Here is a 15,717-nt window from a genome sequence, read left to right on the forward strand (position 1 = left end):
ATGAAATTTCACTTGCTTGGCTTCCAAGTGTACAGAAGAAAATAGAATGCTATACTTAAGCCCTTCAATTACATTTTTCCCTATGAACAAAGTATGTGGAGATAATTTGCATAGTACCACTATCAGTCTCTAAAACCATGACCTTGAAAAATAAGCTTATATCTTTAAAAACATTTATAAACAGTACTAGTATCCACTGATCCAAATGGCTTCTTTTCTTAGACACTAGCATGACCATAACTAATGAATTCAGCTGGTTTTCATATTTTTTTTATATTAGAACTTTGAAGCAATACATTGTATGATTAACTGTGTCGTGAAATCTGTATCAAATAATTAGGTGAATGTATCATCAAGATAAGCAAAAGTAGTGATACTTTTAGGCCAGATTCAGGCAGAAAGTCTTATTTATCAGAATATCTATTTGTCATTATTTTAATTTTCTGTAAAATTTTCTCAAAATACATTTGGTGATACCATTATTTTTCTCTTAGACTGCTCTGTACAGCTCTTTCTTTCAGAAACTATTTGCTCTTTCCTTTTTTTTTCTTTGCAAAAATCTACATGCTTTTAAGGAATGATTTTACAGTTCCAAACAACCACGTCTCCATGAAAACTTAATTTGATTTAAAAATACATATGTATCCAAGGACACCCTCAGAAAACCTGTGCTGGAAATATCCAATGCAGATCTGCAATGTGTTCAGCTCTAGTGACTGGGGTCTTCTTTCTACTCCTAACAGCATTGTCACAAATTCCCCTGGAACAGCCTTCTAGCTTTAAAATAAACCTTGAGTTGGCAATTATTTTTATTTGAAAGTTTGCAGAATATTACTAATATCAGAGTAGATCTCCAAAACTATACTACAGAAATGCTAAGTTATAAGACATAAAATTGAGTAGAATTTAGTTATTGCACATCAACTAGAATTCATTTCACCAAGCTACTGTAGCTGAGAAGAACCCGATTTTGCCACCCTGCAACCTTTCCTATTTCCCCCTTTGAAATGCAGTTCCCTGGAGAAACACTCGCCACAATGTCCCTGCCTTTGCATTAAAGCCGTGTTTTCCCTTTGTTACTTACTATTTCTCTAGGTTGCTGAGCCAAAATGGCGAAGGTAGAGAGTCGATCACATAAGCATTTCGTATGGGATGCATCGGTAAGCACAGTTTTACATCCCTGGGTGGACCACGTTCCCAAAGATTCGTTCCTGCAAAGGGGGTGGAGGGGAGATCGGGATAAATACGCCTGACAGCCAAGTCCGTAAAGAAGAAAATGCAGTTTAATTGAGAGAATCGCCTACTGTAATTCCCGTACAGGAAAAAAAAATCTACTTGTTGTTGAACAGGACGTAATTTAGATGCATCTCCAGTAATGCAAAGCGAGAGTGGGAAAAAGCAAGCAGGCGATGGTGCGGCGTGCAGAGAGCTGTCCAGCGCCGGAGGTGCTGAAATCAGGACTAGCTCTGTCCAGCCCTCTGCGAGAAACAGCGGCGGCGGCAGCGGCACCAGCAGCCGCCGAGCGTTGGCAGACACTTGCTATGCTCATCGGATCGTTTCAAACACTCAGAGTGTAAAGAGGCTTTTCATATTTTCATACCAGCTCTGATTCCAGGCCCGTGGTTTGGACCGTGAATGCTGTCTTTTAAAAATGCGGATTTCTCTGAAAAGCCTGCCTAAAAGGTTACATAGCTTGGGTTGGGTGATACAATCTTCTTCGCTGCTGGTAAGGGATTTTTCTTCCCTTTAGAATTAGCTGCTGTGAAAATTTCACCCTGGAAACGGGAAGAGGCATCAGCTGGTTCCGACTCTCACTGCCTTTGCCTGGTATCCAGGGGAGGGGTGGGCTTCAAATTAAGCTTCCTACTCTACACTTCACTTACTCGAATGCTCTTCTAAAGCCCTTTAATATTTCTTGCCCTCAACTGCCTCTTTGTCCAAGCGCAGAAACATTAAGCTAACCCCAAGTCCAGTGAATGTTTAGAATAAACCCAACCCAAAGTCCAGCAGGATGGGGGAGGGGGTCTGGTTCAATTTTCTCTTTGGTGTAGCCATTTAAAACGCTAAAGCATATGGTTTTTTTTTCCCCACCCCAGCAGAACAATAAAAATGGTATCAACCTACGTCTTGTTAGTAGAGCTGGTGGCGATGGGGGAGAACCCTGCCACCCCCCCCCCGCTGAACTACTCTATAGACAGAGAGGAAAAGGGGGAGCTGCAAGGCTCAACCAATCAACTTTATTATCCTTACACGTGCTCTGTATAGAATGCACCAATTGTCACCTCCCCTCCCCCAGGCATGGAAACTCTCCAGCTAGGAAACCTGTATGTGTGAGTGTTCTTTAATATTTTAGCCAAGTTACTATATGTGTTAAAAATGACTCTGAAACTTGAAGGGGGGAAAACCCCACATGGAATAGTGTTAGTTTCTAAGTAGCTTTAGTTTTTTTGCCTTTTACATTTTTTTTTAATGCCTGAGGTCATTTGCTTAAGTGTTTCAGATCAGTGAGGGTTTGTCACTTAGATTTGCAACTTATGCTACAGAGTACAGTTTACACTGTTCCCTTTTGGAGTCTATAAGCAGTCCCTTTTTAATATTCATGGGTTGATATCAAGAAGAAACACACTATATTTGGGAATTATTAGGTAAAAATTATGCCCTATCTTAGTGAAAAAAAATCTCAGAGTGTTGGCCACTTCAAAATTTTGTAAGTCTTCCATGATATCACTCAAGCATGCCAAATAATCTTTTAAAACTAAACCTAGTTTTACTTAAGGTGCTACTGTTTCAGTTTGTAATTGTACCTAATCTCAGGCATGTAGCAAACAACTTATTTCATTAGCTATATGTCTCTGATCTTTTCTTTGTGACAAACAGTCAAGGCCAAAGGAAAAGCATTTATCTCAGCTGGTCAGCGTTTTAAGGAAGAAGATATACTTAAGAACCTGATGAGTTTTAAAACAATTCTATTGCTCATTCTGGATGGCAGGTCTGCTTTCATGCAATAACTGTCCTCTCAAGATGGAGTCTAAGTACTTTTGACTTCCACATGATGAATTTATGTCCCACAAATGAATCCAATATCTTGACAAGGAAAAGAACTTTACTGTAAATAAGACTTCAAAGAAGAGAAAGTTATGTATTTATATATATTTAATGAGAGTTCATTACTCAAGATATTAGCATCATCCTACTCTGACTGTCATATAACATCTGGATTCAATACAGTGTTGCTAGACTCTGAAGATCACGTAAATTTTAGAAGATGTCTTTTCAAAAGTGGGTCAATTTACCTCCCCTAGCCCCAAGCAGAATTAAGAAGTAACTAATTCTGGCTTCTAAGTGATACCCTTTCACTCTCCTTTGTGCTTTTCCCCCACAGGAGCTGCTCCATGACTTTTTCATGCGTCTCCTTGGTTCTACATCATCCATCCTTTCGCCACAACTTCGCCCCCTATACTTTGTCTTATGAACAGCAATCTATGAGGTAGTAAATATGGACTCACAAGCTCTTCCTTATATAAAAGAAAATATAAAGTAGTGTACTAAATCTGGTAGGGAGACACCAGAATTTGCAACAGGTGGTATGAGGGATGGTCTGCAAGGTGGGAGAGATGCTGTCAAGTTCTACATCTGGTTACTATTACAAGTTGAGTCATAAAAGAGTGACGCCATTTTGATGCATATATATCATTTTCTCCCATAAAATGCCCTGTTGTTACTTTATGACAAATAACTCTTTTTGTGGGTGTAGGTTCCCACCATCAGGCTGGTCTCAGACTCTCTGTGTAGATGAGTATGACCTTGAACTGATACCCCTGCCTCTACTATCTGGGTGCTGGAGTTACAGGCATGTTCCACCATGCCCAGTTTATAAAGTGCTGGTGATTGAACTCGGGGCTTGGTGTATGTAGTATTGGCTGGGTGAGCTACGACTCCAGCCCCATGAAACTCTTATCAGTTGGTTTTTCAATGATTAGCAATGCACTAACCGTTATTATAAACCATCTGCTATGCATTGCCTGTACTTTTAAACTGTCCAAGGCTTATTATTCTTACTGAACAGCATTCTTAGAAAGCATGGTACACATGTCCTATTGATTTCAAGGATATCTGTAAAGCAAACTGTTAAGTGATTGGGCTAATATGAAGCAAAACAGCTGTCCCGTGCTACATAGGGCATGATGATTTTTAAAAACACATTCACTGTTCTGGCCATCACATTATTATTCTTCCTGTGTCATAATTTTTCATGTTACAGTAAAAAGAGTTAACTGTAATATTTTTTATTTATGAAGTTTAGGCTGCCATTCAGACACAAACATCAGATACAGTGAAATGAAAAGATATAGTAAAAATAATAAACTAATGATGTCAGAAGTAGATTCGATATGATACTGGCATCCATATTACACTGAAATCCATACAGTTCCTTTTCATGACATCTTTCTGTACATTATGCATTTTTTTCAAATAGTCTTTAAACATAGCTGTGCTTGCAGAAATCCCTCACAACCAGTGAATTCTTTGTTGGATACACCTACATTCATCAGTGTTAGCTATTAGCTGTCACCTGCACATGCCTTTCTTCCTAGTAATAGGGTGGCTAAAAGGAGAACATCTTCCAGCCCCAAGGATTTAAAAGTGCACACATTTCTCTAGAATATAATAATAAGTACCCAATTTGTGTTTACCTTATAACTTAATATTTATTTGAGGACATTACCCAATTTTCTAAGCATCTATCTGGATGATTTTTGGATCTAAGTACTGGTGGCAATTTTTAAATTTACTTTTGGAAAGTATAGCATATGTATATATCCTCCATGACTTAAAATTATACAAATAACTACATTTAAGGGAAATTTAGGTGCTGATTCAAATAAAAAGCTATTTAGTTTTAAAAATTAGCAAAACGTGTCAGATGCATTTGAAAACTGTTTTAGGATATCATGGGATTGATCGTATGAAAAAAATCAATTCAAGTAGATATTCCACTTTATTCTCCTACAAGTCAGTCATACTTCCTCAGCTATCTCAGAGAATAAGGAGAGTGCACATACCTAGGGAGGCCAAACACATCCCACCAGAGCCGGGAGTGGAGTTCAATTGGCTTGCAGGTGCCTACTTAGGTTCTGTGAAATGGGTACTCTAGAAGTACAACAGTTGCTCTCACCTGTACAATCATCTCTCTAGGCCCATTAGGGATTATTTATTTTTAATGTTAAGTTTTAATTAGAATATAAAGTCACAACATTCATCAAATTTTGGCCTATTGAGTACTAGGATTATAGATGCAAGCTACCAGACCCAGTTTCTAATGTGTTTTAAAACAATATATCTTAGAACTGCCCTATAACATGTCAATAAGATTATAAAACCCAGACGTAAATACACACACACACACACACACACACACACACACACACATTGCTTCAGATGAAGATTAACACTAACATAAAGATAGGAGTTACACTAAATTGAAGTATTTCACATATTGGGTAATTTTTCAATCATTAGGAACCTGGGAACAAAAAGGAAAGAGTCCTGGGATTAACCACAGCTCTTTCATCCTCTACAGCAGGTTTACAATTAGACACTTAGAAATTAGGGACCAACAGTTTGTACCAACTGGTAAAGGTGCTTACTGCTATACTTCAGCTTCTTAGTATGATCCACAAAACTCACACAGTGGAAGGAAAGAACTGACAAGATGTCCTCAGACCTACATGTGCACACATACACAAATACACACAACAAATACAACTAAGTAACATGTATAGTACTATATATATATATATATATATATATATATACACTTAATTCCATTAATTCTCAGTTCCTTGCTTATTTTTAATGTTCACAGACAACTCTACCATATTAGTTGATACATTCATCAAATTTTCCTCATTTATGAGGTTAACCCTAACAATGCCACATTAGGATTCTTGGTGCTTTTGAGAACTTGATCTCATTTAGGATCCCCGATTTGCTGCTTTTCACTCAGTAGCAACTTTATGGGGTACTGGAGATAAACTCCAGGGTTTTGTCTTTGCTAGGTAAGCATTCTATCATTCCAACCTCAGATCAACCACCTTTGAACTGTAACTCAGGACTGGTTTATTGGCGCATGGAAGATGCTGCATGAACTTAAATGATTTTGCAGAGCAGTTTTAGGGGAAGCTTTTTAATCCAGGTAGTGGGTTAAAAAAATCCAGGTAGTGTTTTAGTTCTAACCAATTTGCCATCCTTTAGCATAAGACAGATATATAATTGGAAGAGTGTCAATGTCCCTTTGTAGAGACATCTATTGCCTCTGGCTTCAGTGATCATTTACTGATAATATCTGAAAGAGTCAACATCTCGTTGGTAATTATGTTCATTCCAGTAGGGAGGCTGGCATCAATACATGTTTATTGAATGATTTCCAAATGCTTGATGAGCAAGAAGATGCATAAAAATAAATAAAGATATATGTTTTAAGAAAACTGAAAGTCTGTTAGGAATAACAGCAATCCTAGAACATGTTTTCTGCATTCTTAAGTGAACAAGCTATTTCAGAATATGATGTTGGTTCTGCCCTCAATGTCTAAGTCACCATGGTCCTTGGCTTGACTCAATCTCCTTCCTAGTTATCATTTCCATGTTTGCCTCTTCTCTCAAGTACAGTCTGAACAGAGAAGCCCAAGGGACCGACCCTCATGTCAAATATGATAAATTATGTCATTCCTTAAAAATTGTCATTTGTTTTGACTTTTTAATTTCTCATTTCCCCCTTCCTGCTCACAGTAAAACATAAAGCTCTTACAATGGTCTGCAAACCTATCTACATTTAGCTCCCCACTGTCTCTCTGCCACCATCTCTTAAACATTCGCTTCTGCATATCATTTCTTATTTATTTATTTATTTATTTATTTATTTATTCATTTATTTTTATTTTCTATATTCTATGTTTACATTCCAAATGATTTTCCCTTTCTTTTCCCTTTCCGGGTTCCCCCCTCCCCATAAGTTCCCTAAGCCCTCTTCCCTCAGCCCATTCTCCTATCAACCCCCTCCTACTTCTCTGTCCTGGTGCTCCCCTACAATGCTGGAACAAGCCTTTTCAGGACCTGGGACCTCTCCTTCCTTCTTCTTGGGAGTCATTTGATATGTGAATTGTGTCTTGGGTATTCAGAGTTTCTGCATGTCATTTCCAACTACAATGAACCCCTTGTAGGCTCATGTTGGCATGCTGTGCTGAATATTCCCTCAGTTCAGAATGTACTTTTCAGTTGTAAATACACTGTTGCCTAACAGTGAAAAAGTCTTGGCCTTCATCTAATACAATATGAGTTGCGACCACTGACTGGCCAGTGTGTGACAGTGCTCTCCATCCATACTTGCTTAAAAATGTGTACAAATTCTGTTTAGCCCTTTGCCTCGAGAGGTTGAGTTCAGTCCCTCATCTCTGAAATACAGCACAACTGTGACACTGATTGGGCTTCTGTGGAAGTGCATGATTTCTGAGACCATGCCTCAAGAGGGCTTATATTGTGATTGTCTTGAACTGATCCTGTGATACTAAGTAGTCCAGGCTAGCCTTATGGAGGATGAGAAACCACCACCATCTAACAGGCATAGTAAATCATGTATCCCCATGATGACCTACAAGACAGAGCCTGGGGAATCATATCAGTTCAGATTCCCATGAGTTCTACCCAATATTTGACTCAGAGTATTATGAGAAAGTAAGAAGCTGTTGTAAGCCACAGATACTCAATGAGGTTCCTTTTATAATAAAGGGAAAAGTACTCTATCTTTTGAGGTTCTCTTTGCTCTTACTCTGCTCATTGCACACATCCCGTTTGACTTTCCAATGGATACAGCCAATACTGTGCTTCACACACAACAGCATTTATTCACAAAGCAAACCCTGCATTGAGCACTTCATTTGGTAGCATTTTTCCAACAGCTCAGGTGATCTTTAGAATTTTAAGGCCTAACGCTATTGCATAGTATCACTTGTAGTATAATGTAAATATAACTTTTATATGGACCGTGAAACCAAGTACCTTTGTGTATCTCAACTTGACCAAAAGGTTTGCTTCATTGTAATGATCTGGAATCAAATTTCCAATTACCTAAAAGGTAATGTTTTAAATACCATCTTCTTGGTTGTCTTTGCTCACTAGAATATAAATCTTGTGTTTATTTCTGCAGTCTGATCGACAATGGTCGTTGGCATGCACCTGGCAGCTGCTTAATGGATATTTGCTGGGTGGATATCCAGTACAGATTCTGACCTTATATACATGAACATTCTTACATTATTATCATTTGGGGGTGCTACATTTCCACTTTGCCTTTTAGCACTTGAGAATGCAATAGAAATTTTCTTGTAGATGCATTCTTACTGGTTTTTAGTCATAAAATACTCATTAAAAGCAAGAATATGTCACTCTTGAGATGGCCCGACATCACTTACGAAAATGGTGGCACTGGTTTTATTGCCAGTAACATATGTTTTTGTTACTGTTTTAAATTCAAAATAATGAGAGTAGAAAGGAGTGTGGGCCTAGCATTCAGGAAGATAGGTTATAAATATGTATAAGTACTTCACAGTGATTTATTAATAATTAAAGGTTAAAATATGCTAGCTGTCATAATTAGTTATGTAATAAGCAAATAATAATAATCCTATTAATGAAAATAACAGCTAACATTTACTGAGTAGCTATTCAGTATTCGGTACTCTAGTAGAAACTTAAAACATATTTTTAAAAATTCTTTATTTTTTCCTTTTCTTAAAAATAGACTCTTTTCTCATACAATATATATTGATTGGAGTTTCCCCTCCCTTTACTCTTCCCAGTTTCTCCCTCCCTCTCTTCCTTCTCTGCTCCCTTTCTGTCTCTCATCAGAAAAGAACAGGCCTCTAAGAGATAAGAACCAAACACAAAAAAATATATAATAATATAAAGCAAAAATGTCATATTCAAGTTGGACACCACAACCCAACAAAACAAGAGTCCCAAGAACAAGCACAAGAGTCAACTCATTTGTTCTCACAGTCAGTAATCACATCACATAACAATGCAGAGTTAATAGTCATTATATATATATATATATATATATATATATATATATATATATGCAGAAGGCCAGGCGCATACCCATGTAGACCCTGTGCTTGCTGCTTCAATCCTTGTGAACTTATATCAACGATAGCACATACCTTTAATACCTGCATTTGGGATGCAGATCTTTGAGTTTGGGGTTAGCATGGTCTACAGAGTATGTTCCAGAACAGTCAAAATAAAGAGAAACCCACTTCAAATAACCAATAAACAAACAAATAAATCAGCAAAAATATGTATGGTGACAAGCATTACTATAGTTCCAGCTATATGCAACGTTGCAATAGAGGGCCTTTCGAGCTCACAAATTTGAGAATAAACCAGACAATACAATGGGCCTCCCATCCAATCTCATAGCTTTGGAGAAAAAGACATGCAACATTTTCTTTAGGCAAAACTGAGATAAATAGAACTCCTGCCTCTATCTAGAATATGAAGACATGAAAGATAAGAGTCTAGAGCTAAAAGTTGATTGAATCTCTCAACCTAGTTAATATGCATACATGAGGCCTGGTCTGCCTATCTTTGGTGCTATTGTTTTGTCTTGAAAAGAAATAAATGGAGTCAAGAGACTGTGACTTTCCTAGGGACATCCAGCTGATGAAGGACCGTGCCAGGATTCGAGGCCAAGTCCATGTACTCCCCAGCAGTTACACTTCCTGTGTCCTGTCCCTGCAGAGTAGACACAGGGAGAGAGCCAGCCATAGTTAGAAACACAGGGAGGCTATTCCAAAATGGGAAAAGAACACTGAGAACTAAAATCCTGTGGGAATATTTTATATACAGAGAGGAAGTGGTCAGTCAAAGTTCAAATTATAGACTTAAAAGATGGAGTTTGAGAATGATTTCCGAGAGCATGGAATGGGGGAAGCTCTTGAGAACACTGACAGAAGCTTAGTAGAGAGGTCAGGCAGAAGTTAAATTGCTGCAAGTTACAAAAGGACCTGCATGGCACCGAAGAGTTCAGCGACAAAATGGACAAGACGACATACCACAAGTCAGGCAACCCAAAATGAAATTCTTGTGAAATAATCCTTCAGTTTACAACGGCGTCTTATTTACTTTGCTGCTGCTGCGATAAAGCAACATGACCAATGACAGCTCATGGAAGAGTGTACTTGGCCTTTAGATTCTAGAGGGATAAGAGTCCATCATTTGGAGGCGTGACAGCAAGGGGCATGCGTGGCGGCTGGAGTTGGAAGCTTACAGACCATAAGCTCAACTATGAACGCAAACACAGAGTGAATGGGAAGAGAAATGGGGATTTAAACTCTCAAATCTTGATCCAGTGATTGTACTTCCTGCAGCAAGGCTAAAGCTCCTGTAACTTCCCCATACAGGGGACCAAGTTGGGACAAAGCGTTAAAATGCCTTAGCCCATGTAGGACAAGTTCTCATTCAAGTCACCAGAGAAAGGTATCCGTCTCCAAACATTTCATGATGTAGACTTAAGAGTCCCCGAGAAGTAGCAAGGAGAAGCTGTAAGGATGAGAAAGGACTTGCCAGCTTGACTCAAAGTCATAATGACAATGATAATGTTAAAAAAGGAAAGAGAATAAGTTCTTTTGAAACTCCAATAGGAAGAATATCATTTTTTCAAGACGATAGTGGAAATCCAGTATCAAAGTTCCATTATGCCAATCTCATTTTTGTTCTCAGAAATTTCTGAAACTTTTGTATTTCTCATTTTAAAAGGCACAACTTGAACCATGGAGAAAGAAAAATAAAAAAATAATTTGGAAGCAGGAATTTTAATGACTTCGAAAAGGTTAATAGACTTCAGCTAACTGAATTTTGAGTAACATATCTAATGAATACTGAACCACATTTTAGTTTCAATACACAGCTAGAACAAGCAAGACTTTCAAAGTTGTTCTTAAGTGCTGCGTGTGGGCAGGGACAGGCAATACATTATTTTATTTATTTTCAAAGGGTTTTAAAAATGCTTTGGACATTGAGTGTTAGTTAATCTCAAAATCACAAAACAATTCACTCTATTTGGATTTATTTCCCTCAGAAAAGCTGTTTATCTGGGCTGGTAACCAATTTTTAGCCGGACATAATTTGCAACAGCTGAGATGCACAACCCTGAAAAAGCAGAATTATTGAAATAAAATAGAGCACATTTAAACATATGTTACTTTCCCTACTTCTTAATAATCTGGACAGAAAGCCAGTCCAGGGCATGAGTGGACCATTGTAGAACAGTAACAAAGTGCATTCAAGGTCTCCTGAATTTAATATCAGGTTACTTATTTCCTGACCCTAATGACTTCTACTTCATATGCTTTTCATAGAGGATTAATTCCAACATTAATGCACATAGAGAAAACGAATAAAAATAAGTTTGAAGAGACAATACTGGCTGCTTCTGGCTACTGAGTTACAAGTAGTTTTTTTGTTCCTTTATTTACTTTTTTAGGCTTTTCTGGTTATCTCAAATATCTATATTATCATTATCATTAAAAACTCTTGTAATGCAAAAAAAAAATGAAAAGGAGGAAGAGAAAAAACTCTTGACTGAGTAAAACACTGAGTAAAAGTGTGTATTTGTTGAAAATTGATTCCTTCTTAAAGACTTCTATGATTCAAAATTGTTCCCTCACAAGAATACTAAAAGATATATCTTAAAAGAAAATAAAAATGAATCTTTTCAAAGCATACATATCTTTATGTGGATTGGGGATATACATGTTTCAGTGTTAAATAGGACCTCTCTTTTACTCTCAAGTATTAAGCCACTTTGAAATATAAAGATATATATATTTTTTATAGTACATTAATGTTATGGTGTGTTGAAGAGATGTAATCATAGTTTGGTTCACACATTATGATTTATTTTTATTACCATTGATTATATAAGATGTCACATCATCAGAAAGTAATCTGTTTAAGTTACACAAATAATCTTTCCCCATTTATAGTGATACCTTTAAAATATGAATGTTATTTTGAATGTCTATTAAAGATACCTGGTTAAACAGACCATATAATTTAAGATGTGTAAGTACGGTCAATTGCTTTACCCAAAAATCCATGTTGCATATCTTTGAAAAAGATTACAAAGGTGCATCTTTTTCCATAATTTCTATCAATTCTATGGCAACTCAATACGCTGTGAAACATTAACTACCAAATACATTTTGTAATCCTTTGACCAAAGCGGCAAAACTTACATCTATGTTGCTCATAGGAGTTAAAAAAATTATACTAAGAAATTCAGCAGAAGCACTACACAAGAATTTCAGTGCCTTGTGTTTATTACATATGTGTACACATGCCTGTAGTACTCATCCTAATCTGGGAGAGGAGTTTTAGTTCTAAATAATTCACTCCTAAGACAAAGAAATGAGGGCTAATTAAGGCTGTAGTGGTGAGTCATGCAAATGCAGTTGTTCTAACAGAATTTCTTTAAAAAGAGATAGGGATTTTATATCTTGACATACTCGTACTTATGGAAAGACTCAGTGTAGCAGTATAGGGCAATACCAGAAAAGGGAAGTGGGAAGGGGTGGATGGGGGAATGGGGGGAGGGAAGAGGACTTATGGGACTTTCAGAAAGTGGGGAGCCAGAAAAGGGGAAATCATTTGAAATGTAAATAAAAAATATATTGAATGAAAAAAAAGTACAACTAATTATTGCTTACAAAAATGGAGAAGAATATTCATTGGACATTCATTTTATTGAAGTGACAATGAATGCAAGGTGTTCTTTGAACTGAGCAGGCAGTCCGAGTATTAGAGAGATGTGTCTGTGCTCACTCTGTTAGGTCCATTTTAGGAACCTGTGTTGTAGTACAGAGAGAACAAAGATGAGTGGAAGAGGTGAACATAATACTATTCATGAACACATAGAAATAAAACAAAGTGAGGTCTAAACATCTTAGTAAAACATTAGCTAAGAAAGTAATAGTCTGGGCAAAAGGAATGCTTCATAATCATGTATCTATAACTAACACATTAATTTTATATTAATACTAATATCCCTCATTTGCAAGTATTGAATTCTTTCAAAAATTAATCAATATTCCAGCATTGCAGTGTTCAAAGTGAAAAAGCTCTTCAATCCAATCCAGGAGGCAAATGTTTTTTACTTATTCCAAAATAGAAATATGTTCAACCATCCAAAGAAAATTTGTAACAATGGTTTCAGTAAATACCAGAGACAACTCTTCCTTTTTCCTTCTCTTTAAAGTCATGCTTTGGATGTGCTTATGGTCCCTGTCAAAAGCACCTTCTCATTTTCATTTCTGCTGTGGCAGCATCTGCAGAGTCTATAGGACAATAAATGTCTTTCTCCCGCATAAACTCATTCTTTATCCATTTTTTTAAATTACAACTGTGACACTAGGAAACTTGTTTTCTAATTTCATCTGTGCCACCAGAGTGCTGCTACCCAGAATGCAATTCCCTGCCTAACTGGGAATCACATCCCTGCTACCAACAAGAAACTTGCATACTGTGTTTACCATAGAGGAATTTGTAGTCAAGAAACTCTCAACAGGGGAAATTCCCTTGCCAATTATTTATTTAATAGTTCTATATTCAATCATTATTAAAAATAATGAAAATGAACTTGGTATGATAACTTATGCTTGTAATCAATGCATACGAACATAAGGAAAGTTGAAGGCCATAAGTTTGAGGCCAGCCTAGGTTACACGTTAAGTTTGAGGTAACCTCAGCCATAGTCTGAGGTCCTATTTTAAAAACAAAACCATAAGCAAAAAAAAAAAAAAAAAAAAAACCAAATCCACATCAACTAACCAAACATCCATCCCAAAAAGGACAAAACAAAATGAAAACAAAACACAAAGTCTAGCTCTATAAAAATGCACTGCATCATCATAACCTCACAGTATAGTGTTCTTGACGAGGGCATTATGTTTGGGGATCAAGTGACATGAACAAGATTATTATCAGAATTCTCTGGCTCGAGATGTAACTCAGTTGATAAAGTGCCTAGCGTGCAGGAAACCAAGTTTAATTCCAGCATCACTCATAACTAGAAATAGCAGAACACATCTGTGATTCCAGGATTCAGAAGGTAGAGGAGAATCAGAAGTTCAAGGTCACCATGTGCTATAAGTCAGACCACTACCTCTATAATTAAAAACAACAACAACAACAACAACAACAAAACTCCAAAAGTTATCTAGTAATATTAGAGGCTGGGTCTGAAACACTTAAGAGAAAAAAGTAATTAATACTCTATATGAAAAAAGGGGAAAAAAAGAAAAAAAATAGTTTCTCCTATATTTTTTGAGTTACTATAAATATATCAAGAATGGAAGCAGAATCTTGAGTTAGCAAATCTGTTTGAAATCTTGTAATTACATGGCCAACAGCTAATATTTGTCTTATGTCATGGCTGGCCAGCATTATATCAAAAGAAAAATTATATACCGCCAGAAGAAAGAATCTATGTCATATCCTGGCATGAAATGCAAAGGATATAATCTTTCTATCTCCAAACACTACCATTACCAATAGACTATCAATGGAAACCTTTCATTCCAAGTTTGGAAATGTTGAGTATTTAAAATAATAACCTGAGAAGTATGACTACCCAAAATTACACGGGTATTTTGATTTTATAAACTTCTGGCTTTGGGGAAACTTGAAAATAGATGTCTTGTTAAGAGTCTGTATTTCCCCTACTTTCTATAAAAGTTTAAGATGTTGTCTTAATTAGGGTATTTACTGATTTGAGGAAATAGCAGGACCAAAGTGGTTTGGGGAGGAAATGGTTAAATCCACTTATGCTTCTGTATTATAGTTTATCCTCAAAGGAAGTCAGGACAGGAACCTGGAGGCAGGAGGTGGTGCAGAGGCCATGGAGGAGTGCTGCTTGCTTGCTTACTCCTGGGGGCTTGCTCTGCCTGGCCTCTTTTCTTATAGAACCTAAGAACACCATCCCAGGGAAGGCCCAACCCACAGGAAGCTGGGCTTTCCCCTATCAGTCATTAATTAAGAAAATGCCCTGTACGAGGATGTGGAGAAAGAGGAACACTCCTCCACTGCTGGTGGGGTTGCAAGCTGGTACTACCACTGTGGAAATCAGTCTGGTGGTTCCTCAGAAAACTGGGAATGATACTTCCAGAAGACCCTACTATACCACTCATGGGCATATACCCAGAGGATCCCCCAGCATGTAATAAGGATACATGCCCCACTATGTTCATAGCAGCCCTATTTATAATAGCCAGAAGCTAGAAAGAACCCAGATGTCCCTCAATGGAGGAATGGATACAGAAATCGTGGTATATATATACAGTGGAGTACTATCCAGCCATTAGAAACAATGAATTCATGAAATTCTTAGACAAATGGATGGAACTGAAGAACATCATCCTAAGTGAGGTAACCCAGTCTCAAAAGAACACTCATTGTATGCACTCACTGATAAATGAATATTAGCCTAGAAGCTTGGAATATCCAAGACACAATGCACATATCAAATAATGCCCAAGAAGAAGGAAGGAGTGTCCCCTGGTCCTGGAAAAGCTCAGTGCAGCAGTGTAGGGGAATAACATAAAAGGGAAGTATGAAGGGGTGGATTGGGGAAGAGGGGGAGGGAAGCGGGCTTACATGACT

General features: G+C 37.3%; 1 protein-coding gene across 1 annotated transcript in view; it reads right to left on the reverse strand.

The window, feature by feature from the left end:
- Window positions 1–15,717, reverse strand: part of Adgrb3 (adhesion G protein-coupled receptor B3) — a 349,818-nt gene that overhangs the window by 150,446 nt on the left and 183,655 nt on the right. The window contains exon 4 of the mRNA XM_052193366.1: window positions 1,085–1,211. The gene's annotated coding sequence lies outside the window, so the exon portion shown is untranslated. The remainder of the gene's footprint in view (window positions 1–1,084; window positions 1,212–15,717) is intronic.

The sequence above is a fragment of the Apodemus sylvaticus genome, chromosome 9 (genome assembly GCF_947179515.1).
Source record: "Apodemus sylvaticus chromosome 9, mApoSyl1.1, whole genome shotgun sequence".
Taxonomy (NCBI): Eukaryota; Metazoa; Chordata; class Mammalia; order Rodentia; family Muridae; genus Apodemus; species Apodemus sylvaticus.